Raw genomic sequence first — 14,827 nt, 5'->3', positions numbered from 1 at the left:
CCTTGATGCCACACTCGGTCAAATGCTGCCTTGATGTCAAGGGCAGTCACTCTCACCTCACCTCGGGAGTTAAGCTCTTTGGTCCATTTTTCAACCAAGGCTGTAATGAGGTCAGAAGCTGAGTGGCCCTGGTGGAACCCAAACTAGGCATCAGTGAGCAGGTTATCGCTAAGCAAGTGCCACTTGATAGCACTGTTGATGACCCCTTCCATTACTTTACTGATGGTCGAGAGTAGACTGATGGGGCGGTAATTGGCTGGGTTGGATTTGTCCTGCTTTGTGTGTACAGGACATACCTGCATAATTTTCCACATAGCCGGGTAGATGCCAGGTTTGTAGCTGTACTGGAGCAGCTTGGCTAGGGGTGCAGAAAGCTGTGGAGCACTAGTCTTCAGTACAATTGCCGGAATATTGTCAGGGCCTGTAGCCTTTGCAGTGTCCAGTGCCTTCCGCCTGTCTTGATATCATATGGGATGAAATGAATTGGCTGAAGACTGGCATCTGTGATGCTGGGGACCTCCGGAGGAGGCCAAGATGGATCATCCACTCAGTGCTTCTGGCTGAAGATTGTTGTAAATGCTTCAGCCTTATCTTTTGCACTGATGTGCTGGGCTCCTCCATCATTGAGGATGGGGATATTTGTGGAGCTTCCTCCTCCAGTGAGCTGTTTAATTTTCCATTACCATTCAGGACTGGATGTAGCAGGACTGCAGAGCTTAGATCCGATCCGTTGGTTGTGGGGTCGCTTAGCTCTGTCTATCACTTGCTGCTTATGCTGTATGGCACACAAATTGTCCTGTGTTGTAACTTCACCAGTTTGACACCTCATTTTAGGTATGCTCTGGCATGCCCTCCTGCACTCTTCATTGAACCAGGGTTGATTCCCTGGCTTGATGGTAATGGTAGAGTGGGGCATGTGCCAGGCCATGAGGTTACAGATTGTGTTTGAGTACAATTTTGCTGCTGCTGATGGCCCACAGTGCCTCATGATGCCCAGTCTTGAGTTGCTAGATCTATTCAAAATCTATCCCATTTAGCATGGCAATAGCTCTACTCAACACGATGAAGAGTAGCCTCAATATGAAGGTGGGACTTCGTCTCCACAATGACTGCGCGGTGGTTCCTCCAACCGATACTGTCATCGATAGAAGCATCTGTGGCAGGCAGGTTGGTGAAAGTGAGGTCAAGCGATATTTTCCTGCTTGTTGGTTCCCTCACTGCCTGCTGCAGACCCAGTCTAGCTGCTATGTCCTTTAGGACTCGGCCAGCTCAGTCAGTACTGGTGCTACCGAACCACTCTCGGTGATGGACATTGAAGTCCCCCCCCCACAGTACATTCTGTGCCCTTTCCACCTCACTGCTTCCACCAAGTGATTTTCAACATGGAGGAGCAATGATTCATCAGCTGAGCAGGAGGGGGGGTCCGGTACGTGGTAATCAGCAGGAGGTTTCCTTGCCCATGTTTGACCTTATACCGAGAGACTTCATGGGGGCCGCAGTTATGTCGAAGACTCCCAGGGCAACTCCCTCCTGAGTGTATACTACTGTGCCGCCACGTCAGCTGGGTCTGTCCTGCCGGTGGGACAGGACATACCCGGGGTGGTGATGGTGGTGACTCGGACATGATCTGTAAGATACAATTCAGTGAGTATGACTTTGTCAGGCTGTTGCTTGACTGGTTTGTGAAATAGCTTTCCCAATTGTCCCCACTATTTAGTTTAAATCAACTCCATTTCCCTAATTATATGGCTCGCTAGAACACTGGTCCCAGCACAGTTCAGGTGTAGATAGTCTTATGGTCTAACAGTACAGTTCCCACTTCCTCAGTACTGCTATCAGTGCCCTTCAAACTGGACCCACTTCTCCCACCCCAGTCTTTGAGCCACGCATTCATCTCTCTAATCTTATTTGCCCTATGCCAATTTGCACATGGTTCAGGTAATAATCCAGAGATTATTACCTTTGAGGTTCTAGTTTTTTTGAAAAATTTGGTACCTAGCCCCTCATACTCTCTCTGTAGAACCTCTTTCCTTGCCCTACCTATATCGTTGGTACCTACATGGACCAGGATGTCTGGGTCCTCCCCCTCCCACTTCAAGGTCCTTTACAGCCCTGAGCAGACGGCCTAAACTCTGTCACCGGGCAGACCACGCAGTCTTCTGGATTCTCACTCTCGGCTGCAGAAAAACAGTGGCTAGCTCCCCCGTCTATACTGTTCCCTACTACCGCTACATTCCTTTTTGCTTTCCCTCGCTTGGACAGCTTCCTGTACCATGGTGCCATTCAGTCTGAGTAAGTGCCAATTTACCCTCAGGTCAAAGCCTTTATCTTGTACACTGTACCTGCCCTCTGGGGTCCAGAATACGTTGTGGCAAATGCACACAATTAAAATGCAACTTTCAAACAGCCATCAATTCCTTATCATCCGAGGGACGGGGTATAAAGAGGTTCCAGGGTGGGTGGGATTGGGCTTCATCTATCGACACTGCGAATCATTCATGTACTTCTCTCTGAGGAACATCCAAAAGTAACCATATTGCATCAGAGCTTTATCAGTAATGCATTGTTTACAATAATTGGGGATTAAACTGGCCCTACGACAAGACAGGCAGTGAGCACGTGCACACACCCAAAAGCTCAGCACTAGGAGTGGACAGAGGCGAGCACAGACAACACACACCAGCACCAGTTACAGAGCAGGGCTGCCCGAGAGGGCGCTGACCAGCTCGAGTGGCTACAGTGGTCACTGCTTTAGTGATTTCCTGGGCCTGAGCTTTCACAGCTCCACTGCAGCCAAGAAAATGAGGCAGGAGGGGGCTGTTCTCCATCTTGTTTCACAGAACGAACCCAATGAAACAAGGGCTAAGGCCTGTCCCTATCGAATTGGGGAGGGGGTCCGCAGAGGGCCTCCAAGTTACACTGAAAAACTCAAAGATCGGTCATTGTTTTAGCTTTGTCCACCCCCACCCAAGGACGTCCATTTCTAACCAGTGGCTAATGGCCATTCACCTTTAGGAAGCGCTCAGAGAGGGCTCAGTGTCTTTGATGGGCCTAAATTTCCTGCCAAAACGCTGAGGCCTTACTAAAGGCTCTCAGAAGCACAGTAAAATCCCGGGTCAGAAATCCCAGCACTCCTGGGCCCGAACAGACCATTTCAGCTGGAGGATAGGATAAACTGTTCTGTAAAATCCAACGGGGGTCTCAGAACCAGCCAAGCATGATTGGTACAAAAAGCGAATGAAGGTATAACGTCCAAAGCTGACCAGGATAAACTACAGGAGAATCTGAAAAGTTTTGCACACGGGTGGTCAGTGAAATTCAAGGTAGAGAAAGAAATTCAAAGAGATCCACTTGGAGGAACAAACATTCCCAAGAAGAGATGATTACTTTCTAAAAGGCAAGGACATAATGAGCACCGAAAGTGACAGAGGTCCAAGAGTTGTGATGAACAACAGTGCCTGCCGGTGTTCACGAAGCAACTCAGATATCAGTTTCCATTCAAATTGAGCCAAAAGGCAAGGTAACCCCGTCATTTTATAAACCATTGGTGCCACCACACTTGGAATCCGGTGTGCAGTTCTGATCACCACAGCAGATGAAGGTGTGGCAGATCCCTGACTCCTAAAAAGAGGAATGGTTTGAGGGGTTGGAGAGATTGGATTGCGAGGAGCGATTATGCAAACTGGGCTCACTCTCACTGGAAAACAGAAGGTGATATGATTGTTGCTTTTACAATTCTAGATAACATAAACCACGGCAAGCTACTTCACCCTCGTCCACATCAGCACAACACAAGGACACAGGCTTCATTTGAAGGAGGGGTAAACTCAAGCTAATGGGAGAAAACAATATTCCACTGCACAAGTGGCCAATCCATAGAACAGATTCCCTTGGGAGATGGTGGAAACATATTCATCAAAATGACCACTGGATAGATTTCTGACAGAAAATAACATTTTGGGCTCCAGTCTGTGTGTAGTTTGGGACATATGATGCTCAGGGAGGAACTTGTGACTTTGGATCTCTGGTTCCCAAATCTCTCCAGCACTTGGGGGGGTTTCCTCACCCTCACATCTGAGTCTGTTGTAGACTCATTGATAGAGATTGATCCCTGTGATTAGTCACTAACTCCATTATCATCACATTGTGTGACTATCAGGATAGCGGAAGGTGAACTCAGTGGGCTGTGCTCCTTTGACATCCAGCTATTCCAATGATTTCAGACCTGTTTTACAACTTTTGAATCAATTTACTCATCCCCCCCCCCATCTCAAGATATCCCTACATCCCCATGGCCGCAACATGATCTTTGCTTCTCCAAATCCTGTTAAATGCTTCTTTTCACTGTCTCATTTCAGAGTCAGCCTTGGCTCAAAGGTAGCAGAGTTAGAAACTTGTGACTTTAACTCCCACTCCAGAGCCTTGAGTATAGAAGAGAGAAAAAAAAACTTGCATTTATATAGCGTCTTTCACAACCACAGAACACCCCAAAGCACTTTATGGACAATGAGCTACTTTCTGAAGCGCAGTCACTGGAAATACGGCAGCCAATTTGCGCACAGCAAGCTCCCACAAACAGCAAAGTGATAATGACAGATCATCTGTTTTAGCAATCTCAACTGCGGGACAAATTTTGGCCAGGACACGATGGGGCGGTGGGGGGGGGGTGTTCAAAATAGCCATCTGATAGGGCAGAGATAAAAACAGAGATAAAAACAAAAAAAAAAAGTTAAGTTCTGTCGAAGGGTCATGAGGACTCAAAACGTCAACTCTTTTCTTCTCCGCCGATGCTGCCAGACCTGCTGAGTTTTTCCAGGTAATCTGTTTTTGTTTTGTTATCTGATAGGGCAGTCAATTTAACCTCCCATTTGAAAGATGGCACTTCAGGCAATGCAGCACTCCCTCAATACTGCACTAGATTGTCCTGCTCAAATCCTGGAGTGGGACTTGAACCCAGAATTGTCTCGAGTCAGAGGCAAGATTGCTACTGACTGAGCTACAACCAACACCAAAAAAGATGCCAACATACCAATTAGGAGGAGTAAAACCAGAAAATGCTGGAAAAACTCCGCAGGTCTGACAGCATCTGTGGAGTGAGAAACAGTTAACGTTTCGAGTCTGTATGACCCTTCTTCAGAGCAGACCCTCCTTCAGCAGAAGTAGGCCACTCAGTCCCTCGAGCCTGCACTGTCACTCAATAGCGGCATGGCTGAGCGGATTGTAAAACTCTCCCTAGCCCTGATAATGTTTCACCACCATCCCCATTGTTTATCAAAAATCTATCTACCTCTGCCTTAAAAATATTCAAAGACTTTGCTTCCACTGCCTTTTGAGACAGACATAAAAGATCCAATGGCATTATCTTGAAGAGTGGTTGAATTCTCTCTGGTGTCCTGGTCAATATTGATACCCCAGTCAGCATCGCTAAAAACAAAGAGATAATCAGTTCTTAAGCACATTGCTGTTTGTGGGAGCTTGCTATGAGAAAATTGGTAACTGTGTTTCCCACTTTAAACAGGTAACTATACTTCAAAAGTATTTCATTGGCTGTAAGGTGCACTGGAAAATCCTATAGTCTTAAAAGTGCATTAAAAATGCTTCCTTTCATCTAATAGGCCAAGTGTTCCTCCTTATTCACTCCCTTGTGAACACCAAGTAACTCAGGGACAGAACGTGCTTTCTGTGACCCAGCAGTCTCAGATCCAATGGTTAACCCTTTGAGATTATCCTGACAGAAAACACAAGGAATACAGTCCGGCAACGTGGTATTTAAATACTACTACCGTTTCTTAAAACATGCCAGGATCCAGGCATCACATAATCTGGAACTCTGCAGCAACTGAGCATCCTTACCCAAGGAGACAATGCAGGGTCAAAGTCCAAAAATGCAAAAGCATTAAAAAGCAACTGTGCAAACCAGCTGGACAGTGTCACTGTATACAATACGGAAACACAAGTCAACATCTAATAACACAAACATATTATACAATCTGTCAAAGCCCCACACCCGCCACACTCCTGCGATACAGCCTGTATCACACACAAGCCACGCTCCCTTGTTACAGGACGTATCTCACACACATTCCCCTGTTAGTCCACATACCCACCCCACCCACGTACATACGTTACAGTCCATGTCTCACACACCCCTCCCATGTTACAGTCCGTATCACACACACACACACACACACACACACGCCCCCTCCCATCATTCACTCTCACACACACACACACACACGCCCCCTCCCATCATTCACTCTCACACACACACACACGCCCCCTCCCATCATTCACTCTCACACACACACACACACGCCCCCTCCCATCATTCACTCTCACACACACACACACACGCCCCCTCCCATCATTCACTCTCACACACACACACACACGCCCCCTCCCATCATTCACTCTCACACACACACACACACGCCCCCTCCCATCATTCACTCTCACACACACACACACACGCCCCCTCCCATCATTCACTCTCACACACACACACGCCCCCTCCCATCATTCACTCTCACACACACACACGCCCCCTCCCATCATTCACTCTCACACACACACACGCCCCCTCCCATCATTCACTCTCACACACACACACACACGCCCCCTCCCATCATTCACTCTCACACACACACACACGCCCCCTCCCATCATTCACTCTCACACACACACACGCCCCCTCCCATCATTCACTCTCACACACACACGTCCCCTCCCATCATTCACTCTCACACACACACACACGCCCCCTCCCATCATTCACTCACACACACACACACGCCCCCTCCCATCATTCACTCTCACACGCACACACACACACGCCCCCTCCCATCATTCACTCTCACACACACACACGCCCCCTCCCATCATTCACTCTCACACACACACACACACGCCCCCTCCCATCATTCACTCTCACACACACACGCCCCCTCCCATCATTCACTCTCACACACACACACACACACACACACACGCCCCCTCCCATCATTCACTCTCACACACACACACACACGCCCCCTCCCATCATTCACTCTCACACACACACACACACGCCCCCTCCCATCATTCACTCTCACACACACACACACACGCCCCCTCCCATCATTCACTCTCACACACACACACACACAGGCCCCCTCCCATCATTCACTCTCACACACACACACACACGCCCCCTCCCATCATTCACTCTCACACACACACACACGCCCCCTCCCATCATTCACTCTCACACACACACGCCCCCTCCCATCATTCACTCACTCACACACACACACACACACACACACCCCCTCCCATCATTCACTCTCACACACACATGCCCCCTCCCATCATTCACTCTCACACACACACGCCCCCTCCCATCATTCACTCTCACACACACACACACGCCCCCTCCCATCATTCAGTCTCACACACACACACACACGCCCCCTCCCATCATTCACTCTCACACACACACACACGCCCCCTCCCATCATTCACTCTCACACACACACACACGCCCCCTCCCATCATTCACTCTCACACACACACGCCCCCTCCCATCATTCACTCTCACACACACACACACACGCCCCCTCCCATCATTCACTCTCACACACACACACGCCCCCTCCCATCATTCACTCTCACACACACACACGCCCCCTCCCATCATTCACTCTCACACACACACACACACGCCCCCTCCCATCATTCACTCTCACACACACACACACGCCCCCTCCCATCATTCACTCTCACACACACACACACACACGCCCCCTCCCATCATTCACTCTCACACACACACACACACACGCCCCCTCCCATCATTCACTCTCACACACACACACACACGCCCCCTCCCATCATTCACTCTCACACACACACACACGCCCCCTCCCATCATTCACTCTCACACACACACACACACACGCCCCCTCCCATCATTCACTCTCACACACACACACACGCCCCCTCCCATCATTCACTCTCACACACACACACACACACGCCCCCTCCCATCATTCACTCTCACACACACACACACGCCCCCTCCCATCATTCACTCACACACACACACACGCCCCCTCCCATCATTCACTCACACACACACACACGCCCCCTCCCATCATTCACTCTCACACACACACGCCCCCTCCCATCATTCACTCTCACACACACACACACGCCCCCTCCCATCATTCACTCTCACACACACACACACGCCCCCTCCCATCATTCACTCTCACACACAGACACACGCCCCCTCCCATCATTCACTCTCACACACAGACACACGCCCCCTCCCATCATTCACTCTCACACACACACACACGCCCCCTCCCATCATTCACTCTCACACACACACACACACACACGCCCCCTCCCATCATTCACTCTCACACACACACACACACGCCCCCTCCCATCATTCACTCTCACACACACACACACACGCCCCCTCCCATCATTCACTCTCACACACACACACGCCCCCTCCCATCATTCACTCTCTCACACACACACACACACGCCCCCTCCCATCATTCACTCTCACACACACACGCCCCCTCCCATCATTCACTCTCACACACACACACACGCCCCCTCCCATCATTCACTCTCTCACACACACACACACACGCCCCCTCCCATCATTCACTCTCTCACACACACACACACGCCCCCTCCCATCATTCACTCTCTCACACACACACACACACGCCCCCTCCCATCATTCATTCTCACACACACACACGCCCCCTCCCATCATTCACTCACACACACACACACGCCCCCTCCCATCATTCACTCTCACACACACGCCCCCTCCCATCATTCACTCTCACACACACACACGCCCCCTCCCATCATTCACTCTCACACACACACACGCCCCCTCCCATCATTCACTCTCACACACACACACACACGCCCCCTCCCATCATTCACTCTCACACACACACACACGCCCCCTCCCATCATTCACTCTCACACACACACACACGCCCCCTCCCATCATTCACTCTCACACACACACACGCCCCCTCCCATCATTCACTCTCACACACACACACAACCCCTCCCATCATTCACTCTCTCTCACACACACGCCCCCTCCCATCATTCACTCTCACACACACACCATCCCACGTTACAGTCCATATCACACACACACCCTCCCATGTTACAGTCCATATCACAGACATACACACACACACCCTTCCCATGTTACAGTCCATACCACACACACACACCCCCCTCCCATGTTGCAGTCCATATCACACACACATCCCCCCCTCCCATGTTACAGTCCATATCACACACACATCCCCCCTCCCATGTTACAGTCCATATCTCACACACACACCCTCTCCCATGTTACAGTCCATATCACACACACACCCCCCTCCCATGTTACAGTCCATATCACACACACACACACCCCCTCCCATGTTACAGTCCATATCACACACATACACACACACCCCCTCCCATGAATGTTACAGTCCATATCACACACATACACACACACCCCCTCCCATGAATGTTCCAGTCCATATCACACACATACACCCCACCCATGTTACAGTCCATATCACACACATACACACACACCCCCTCCCATGAATGTTACAGTCCATATCACACACATACACACACACCCCCTCCCATGAATGTTACAGTCCATATCACACACATACACACACACACCCCACCCATGTTACAGTCCATATCACACACACACATCCCCCCCTCCCATGTTACAGTCCATATCACACACACACATCCCCCTCCCATGTTACAGTCCATATCACACACACACATCCCCCCTCCCATGTTACAGTCCATATCACACACACTCCGGTATGAGACAATATCAAACCCCCATACTCCCATGGTACAGGCAATATCATATTCCTGATACAGTCTACATCACAAATCTATATTACAGTATCAGAGCTATATGCTTGTTTGCAGTCTATATTACACAAAAACACGCACACACACTATGCACCTAGAATACAGCCTATATCACACGCGCTATAGTCCATATGTCTATATATATGATCTATACTATCTGTACACCCCCCACATGTTTACCAGTCAGCTTATGCAGGATTTTTGCTCGATCTGTAACCACTGGGTTTGTTCTCTCCGGCTGCAGATTCCCTCCGGGGCCGGTTCTCCCTCGCCCACTGTGATACCGGCAGTGCGGGGCTCCGGCCGCGCTCTCTGTCCGGCAGTGCGGGGCTCCGGCCGCGCTCTCTCCGGCAGTGCGGGGCTCCGGCCGCAGCGCTCGATCCCCGATCCCCAAACCCCAAACTGTTACATTCCGATTCACTGTATCCAATCCGCACCTTCCCGCTACTCCTATTGGTCAACGGGCCGGATGTGCGTCACTGATGAACACAAATTGTGGCCAATCATAAAGAGTGGCTCCTGGTTTCAGGCAAGGGCTGGAAATCAGGGGATGCTCCCCCCCGAATCACCTCGCTACCCCCTCCCCAATCCCCCTCAATCACCTCCCTACCCCTCCCCATTCCCCCCTCAATCACCTCCCTACCCCTCCCCATTCCCCCCTCAATCACATCCCTACACATCCCCCTCAATCACCTCCCTACCCCTTTCCCCTCAATCACATCCTTACCTCCTCCCCATTCCTCCTCAATCACGTCCCAACTCCCTCAACCACCTCCCAACCCCCTCAATCACCTCACTACCCCTTCCCCATTCCCCCTCAATCACCTCCCTACCCCCTCCCCATTCCCCCACAATCACCTCCTCATATTCCCCCTCAATCACCTCCCTGCCCCCTCCCCATTCTCCCTCAATCACCTCCCTGCCCCCTCCCCACCCCCATTCACCCCTCACCCCGTGCCCCCGCCCCTCCACCATTCACCCAACCTCCTCTTCCACTGCCATTCCCCCCTCCTCACCCTCCCCTTTCTCTTCCCCTCTCTATTTCCTCCCTCTCCCTAACCCTCTCCTCCTTTCTCTCTTCCTCCCCCTTTCCCTCTCCTTCCCTCCCTTACCCTCTTTTTGACTCTCCTTCCTCTCCCTCTTTCTCCCTTTCCCCTCTCCTCAACACCCTCCCCACAGCCCAGCTCCCAGTGCAGTTGGCCCAAGGTGAGTGCTCCACCTGTATGAGTGTTGCCCAGCTATTCAAGCACGTTGTGGGGAAAGACAAACACAAACACAGGGGTAGGGCTGTTGGCCTGGCATCATGCATTCCCCCAACCCCTCCCCAACCCCCCCTCCCAACCCCCCCACTCCCCCCAACGCCCCCACTCCCCCCAATGCCCCCTCTCCACCCTCCCCCAACGCCCCCTCTCCTCTCTCCCTCCCCCCTCTCCCTTCTCTCCCCTCCCCCCTCCCCAACCCCTCTCTCCCCAACCACCCTTCCCCTTCCCCCTCTCCCTCATTCCCCCTCCCCCTCATTCCCCCTCCCCTCCCCCCAACCCCAACCCCCATCCTCCTCCTTCCAACCACCTTCCCCCCTCTCTCCTAACCTCCCTCTCCCCCCAAACCCCCCTTCCCCAACCCTTCCCCCCCCACACATGCTGAGGCCCATTGTGGTTCTCCACACCTCCTCCTACCCCTCACAAACTGTCCTTGCTGAAATAAGAGAGCTTCACATCAAAGCTGGGCCTGCTCTTCTGTGTGGCTCAGTATCACACTGCAGGACCCTAAGTACCTTAACATATTATCATTCCTAACGCAGGTAAAACTTAAATAACTTTTGTTGTATAAACTGAATAGCTAACAGGAACAATAATTTGCATTTAAAAAACACCTTTAATGCAGTAAAACAAGCCAAGGTGCTTCACGGAAGCATTATTAAACAAAATGTGACATCGAGCCATATAAGGAAATATTAGGATAGGTGACCAAAAGCTTGGTTGAAGTGGTTGGTTTTAAGAAGTGACTTAAAGGAGGAGAGAGAGGTGGAGAGGTTTAGGGAGGGACTTTCAGAGCTTCAGGCCCAGGCAGCTGAAGGCATGACCGCTAATGGCGGAGTTACCTGAATTCACCTGAGGCAGCAGTGGCAAAATTGTAGTTGTCTTCAGGGCTTGGTAGAGAAAATGATAGATCAGCCACAGTCCCCACTCCTGACTGATGTCTGCCGACCTCTGCTGGAAGTGTGTGTATATGTCAAGCAAGAACAGGAGCAGACTCGATTGTGAATCCCACCACAGTCAAATAGCCAGCCAGCACAGCCTGGATTCACCGAGGAAAAATGACTCCCAACATGAGTCAATCCCCTTTAGAAATAACTTTAAATTATGAAGAAGAAAAATGTATTAGGGATCTCAGCAGACTGAAGTCCCAAATCTGTCCTAACCTATCCATGGCAAGGAGAATCAGGTAGAGGATGTATGGCCAGCATCCAGCTTGAACCAGTCCCATTCCTACCAGGCAAGTTAGGTTAAAATCAGGCCTTGGCTTGATTTAATGGTACCTGGATATTTATTTAAATCTGAAAGTACTGATTAACGAGTGGTGTAACAACCATGCTATCTCTTACTGAACTTCCAGCCTCCCAACATCCTACACTAAACACACCCTGGTTATAATGTCCTACTAACACTGAAGATGCTGAAACATGTTGCGCTTACAACCCCAGTGACTTGGGAGGATTTTCTGTCAGTGATACTTAGAATTTTCTTAATTAAGTCATTCATTAACAGAGCAATGATGTTGAAATCAAAGAATTTGAAAGACAGGTAGGACTAGACTTCCATTTCTTTAGCGCCTGTCACATCCACAGGATGTTCCAATGCACTGTAAAGCCAATGATGAGCTTTTGAAGTATGGTCACTGTTGTAATGTAGGAAGCACAGCAGCCAATTTGTGCACAGCAAGATCTCATGGACAGCAATGCAATAATGTTCAGGTAACCTGCTTTTATAATATTGGTTGGAGGATAAATATTGGGGAGGACAGTGGGGGAGAACTCTCCTGCTTTTCTTCAAGATGGTGCCATTGAATCTATTACATCAGTTTAAAGCTTCAATTCAAGAGAGAGTACAGCACTCTCTCAGTCCTATACTGGAGCATCAGTCTAGGTTTTTACGCTTAAACTCTAGAGTAGGACTTGAACCCATAACCTCTGGCTCAGCAACAAGAGATTTGCCTGACACCTAATGTTGCCAGGCAACTGATTATGTTTACGAAACTCCCTGAGAAAAATTCACACTGCAACACAGATGCATGTAAATAATTCGGCAGGAGTGTGGTGATGGCCATGGTAAAGGTGACAGGTATTTAACAGCAGCACCATAATCCACACTTGACAGTGAGATGAATGACCAGATGATTTATCTGGTTGATAGTGACCAGGATGCCAGAAAGGTAATGTTGCATGAACTTTAACGTCCACATGAACAAGGGTTTAACATTTTTCCCCAGAGACAGTAACTCCAACAGTGCAGCACTCCATCAGCACTGCACAGGGGTCCAATTACTAGCTCAAATCAGGTTTTCTGATCGAGAAGGGTACTAACCAAGCCAAGCTGATACATATGCCCCTTACTTATAAAGGTGCTTCACTGGAGTAATTATCAAACAAAATTTTGACACCGAACCACAGAAGACGATATTAGGACAGGGTGGCCAAAACCATTGTCAAAGAGGTAGGCTTTAAGGAGTGCCTTAAAGGGGGGAAGAGAGGTTGAAAAGCAGAATGATTTAGGGAGGGAATTCCAGAGCTTAGCATCTAGGCATCTGAAGTCGCCGTGACCGATGGAGCAAGGACAATCAGGGATGCACAAGAAGCCAATATGGGTGGTGTGCAGAAATTTCAGAGAGTTGTAGGACTGGAGGAGATTACAGTGATAGGGAAGGGACGAGGCCATGAAGTCAAATGGTTGCTTTGAAAACCCTGTTACTCTTTAGTCATCACACATTTATACATCCTTCACTGATTTGTTCATCATTGCACATTGTCCTCTAAGGGTACATGAGTGATTCTAGACCGTAAGCCTCTCCAGAAAGTCTACTGATGTTTCTCAGTCATCAGCTGCCTGCTGATGGATAATATTAACTCTGCATTCTCACCCCATTTCAATGCAATGCACATTGTCAACTTATTATTCTCCATATCCCATGAATTCAACCAACCGTCACCAATCTTCACCAGTCATGGCTCCAGTCTTATTCCTTCTTCATCCAGTTTTTAGCCTCATTTTCTCCTTTGATCCCAAACAGAATTCCAACATCTCCTCCGTTGCTGAGAAGTTACCTTTCTTCCTCTGCACCAATCATTTATTTTGCCCTCAATAGCTCTTTAAAACTCAAATTTATCTAAGACTTGAAGACATATGAAGTTCTTCTAACACCTCTCACGCATCTGAGAAAAATTGCTTGTCATCACCTTGGCTATCCATTCTCAGCTCCAGTCTCCAAACTCTCATCTCTTTCATAACTTTTCCTCTTTATTTTACACATGCAAACAGATTAGTGTTCCTCCCAATTTTACCCTCTAAACCACCATTCTACCTGTTCTAAGATTCTAATGGGGTTTGAAAGACTTTGAAGAGGCTTGATAAGATAGACTCTGAGAGATTGTTTCTGCTAGCTGGGAATCTAGAACACGGTGGGGGGGGCACAGTCTCAGGATAAGGGGCCTATCATTTAGGACTGAGATGAGGAGAAATTGCTTCATTCAAAGGGTTGTGAATGTTTGGAATTCTCTACCCCAGAGGCTTGTGGAAGTTCTATCAATGAATATATTTAAGACTGGAACAAAAACAAAAATACCTGAAAAAACTCAGCAGGTCTGACAGCATCTGCGCAGGGGGATACAGTTGACGTTTCAAGT

The 14,827-nt window shown here is 49.3% G+C and overlaps 1 protein-coding gene across 1 annotated transcript in view; it reads right to left on the bottom strand.

Annotated features, from left to right (window-relative positions):
• Positions 1–10,328, bottom strand: part of tp53bp1 (tumor protein p53 binding protein, 1) — a 97,705-nt gene extending 87,377 nt beyond the window's left edge. The window contains exon 1 of the mRNA XM_041178211.1: positions 10,108–10,328. The gene's annotated coding sequence lies outside the window, so the exon portion shown is untranslated. The remainder of the gene's footprint in view (positions 1–10,107) is intronic.
• Positions 10,329–14,827: the final 4,499 nt, after the last annotated feature.

Source organism: Carcharodon carcharias, chromosome 32 (genome assembly GCF_017639515.1).
Source record: "Carcharodon carcharias isolate sCarCar2 chromosome 32, sCarCar2.pri, whole genome shotgun sequence".
Taxonomy (NCBI): domain Eukaryota; kingdom Metazoa; phylum Chordata; class Chondrichthyes; order Lamniformes; family Lamnidae; genus Carcharodon; species Carcharodon carcharias.
The sequence above is the reverse complement of the archived record's forward strand: the minus strand, read 5'-3'. Positions and strand labels throughout refer to the sequence as shown.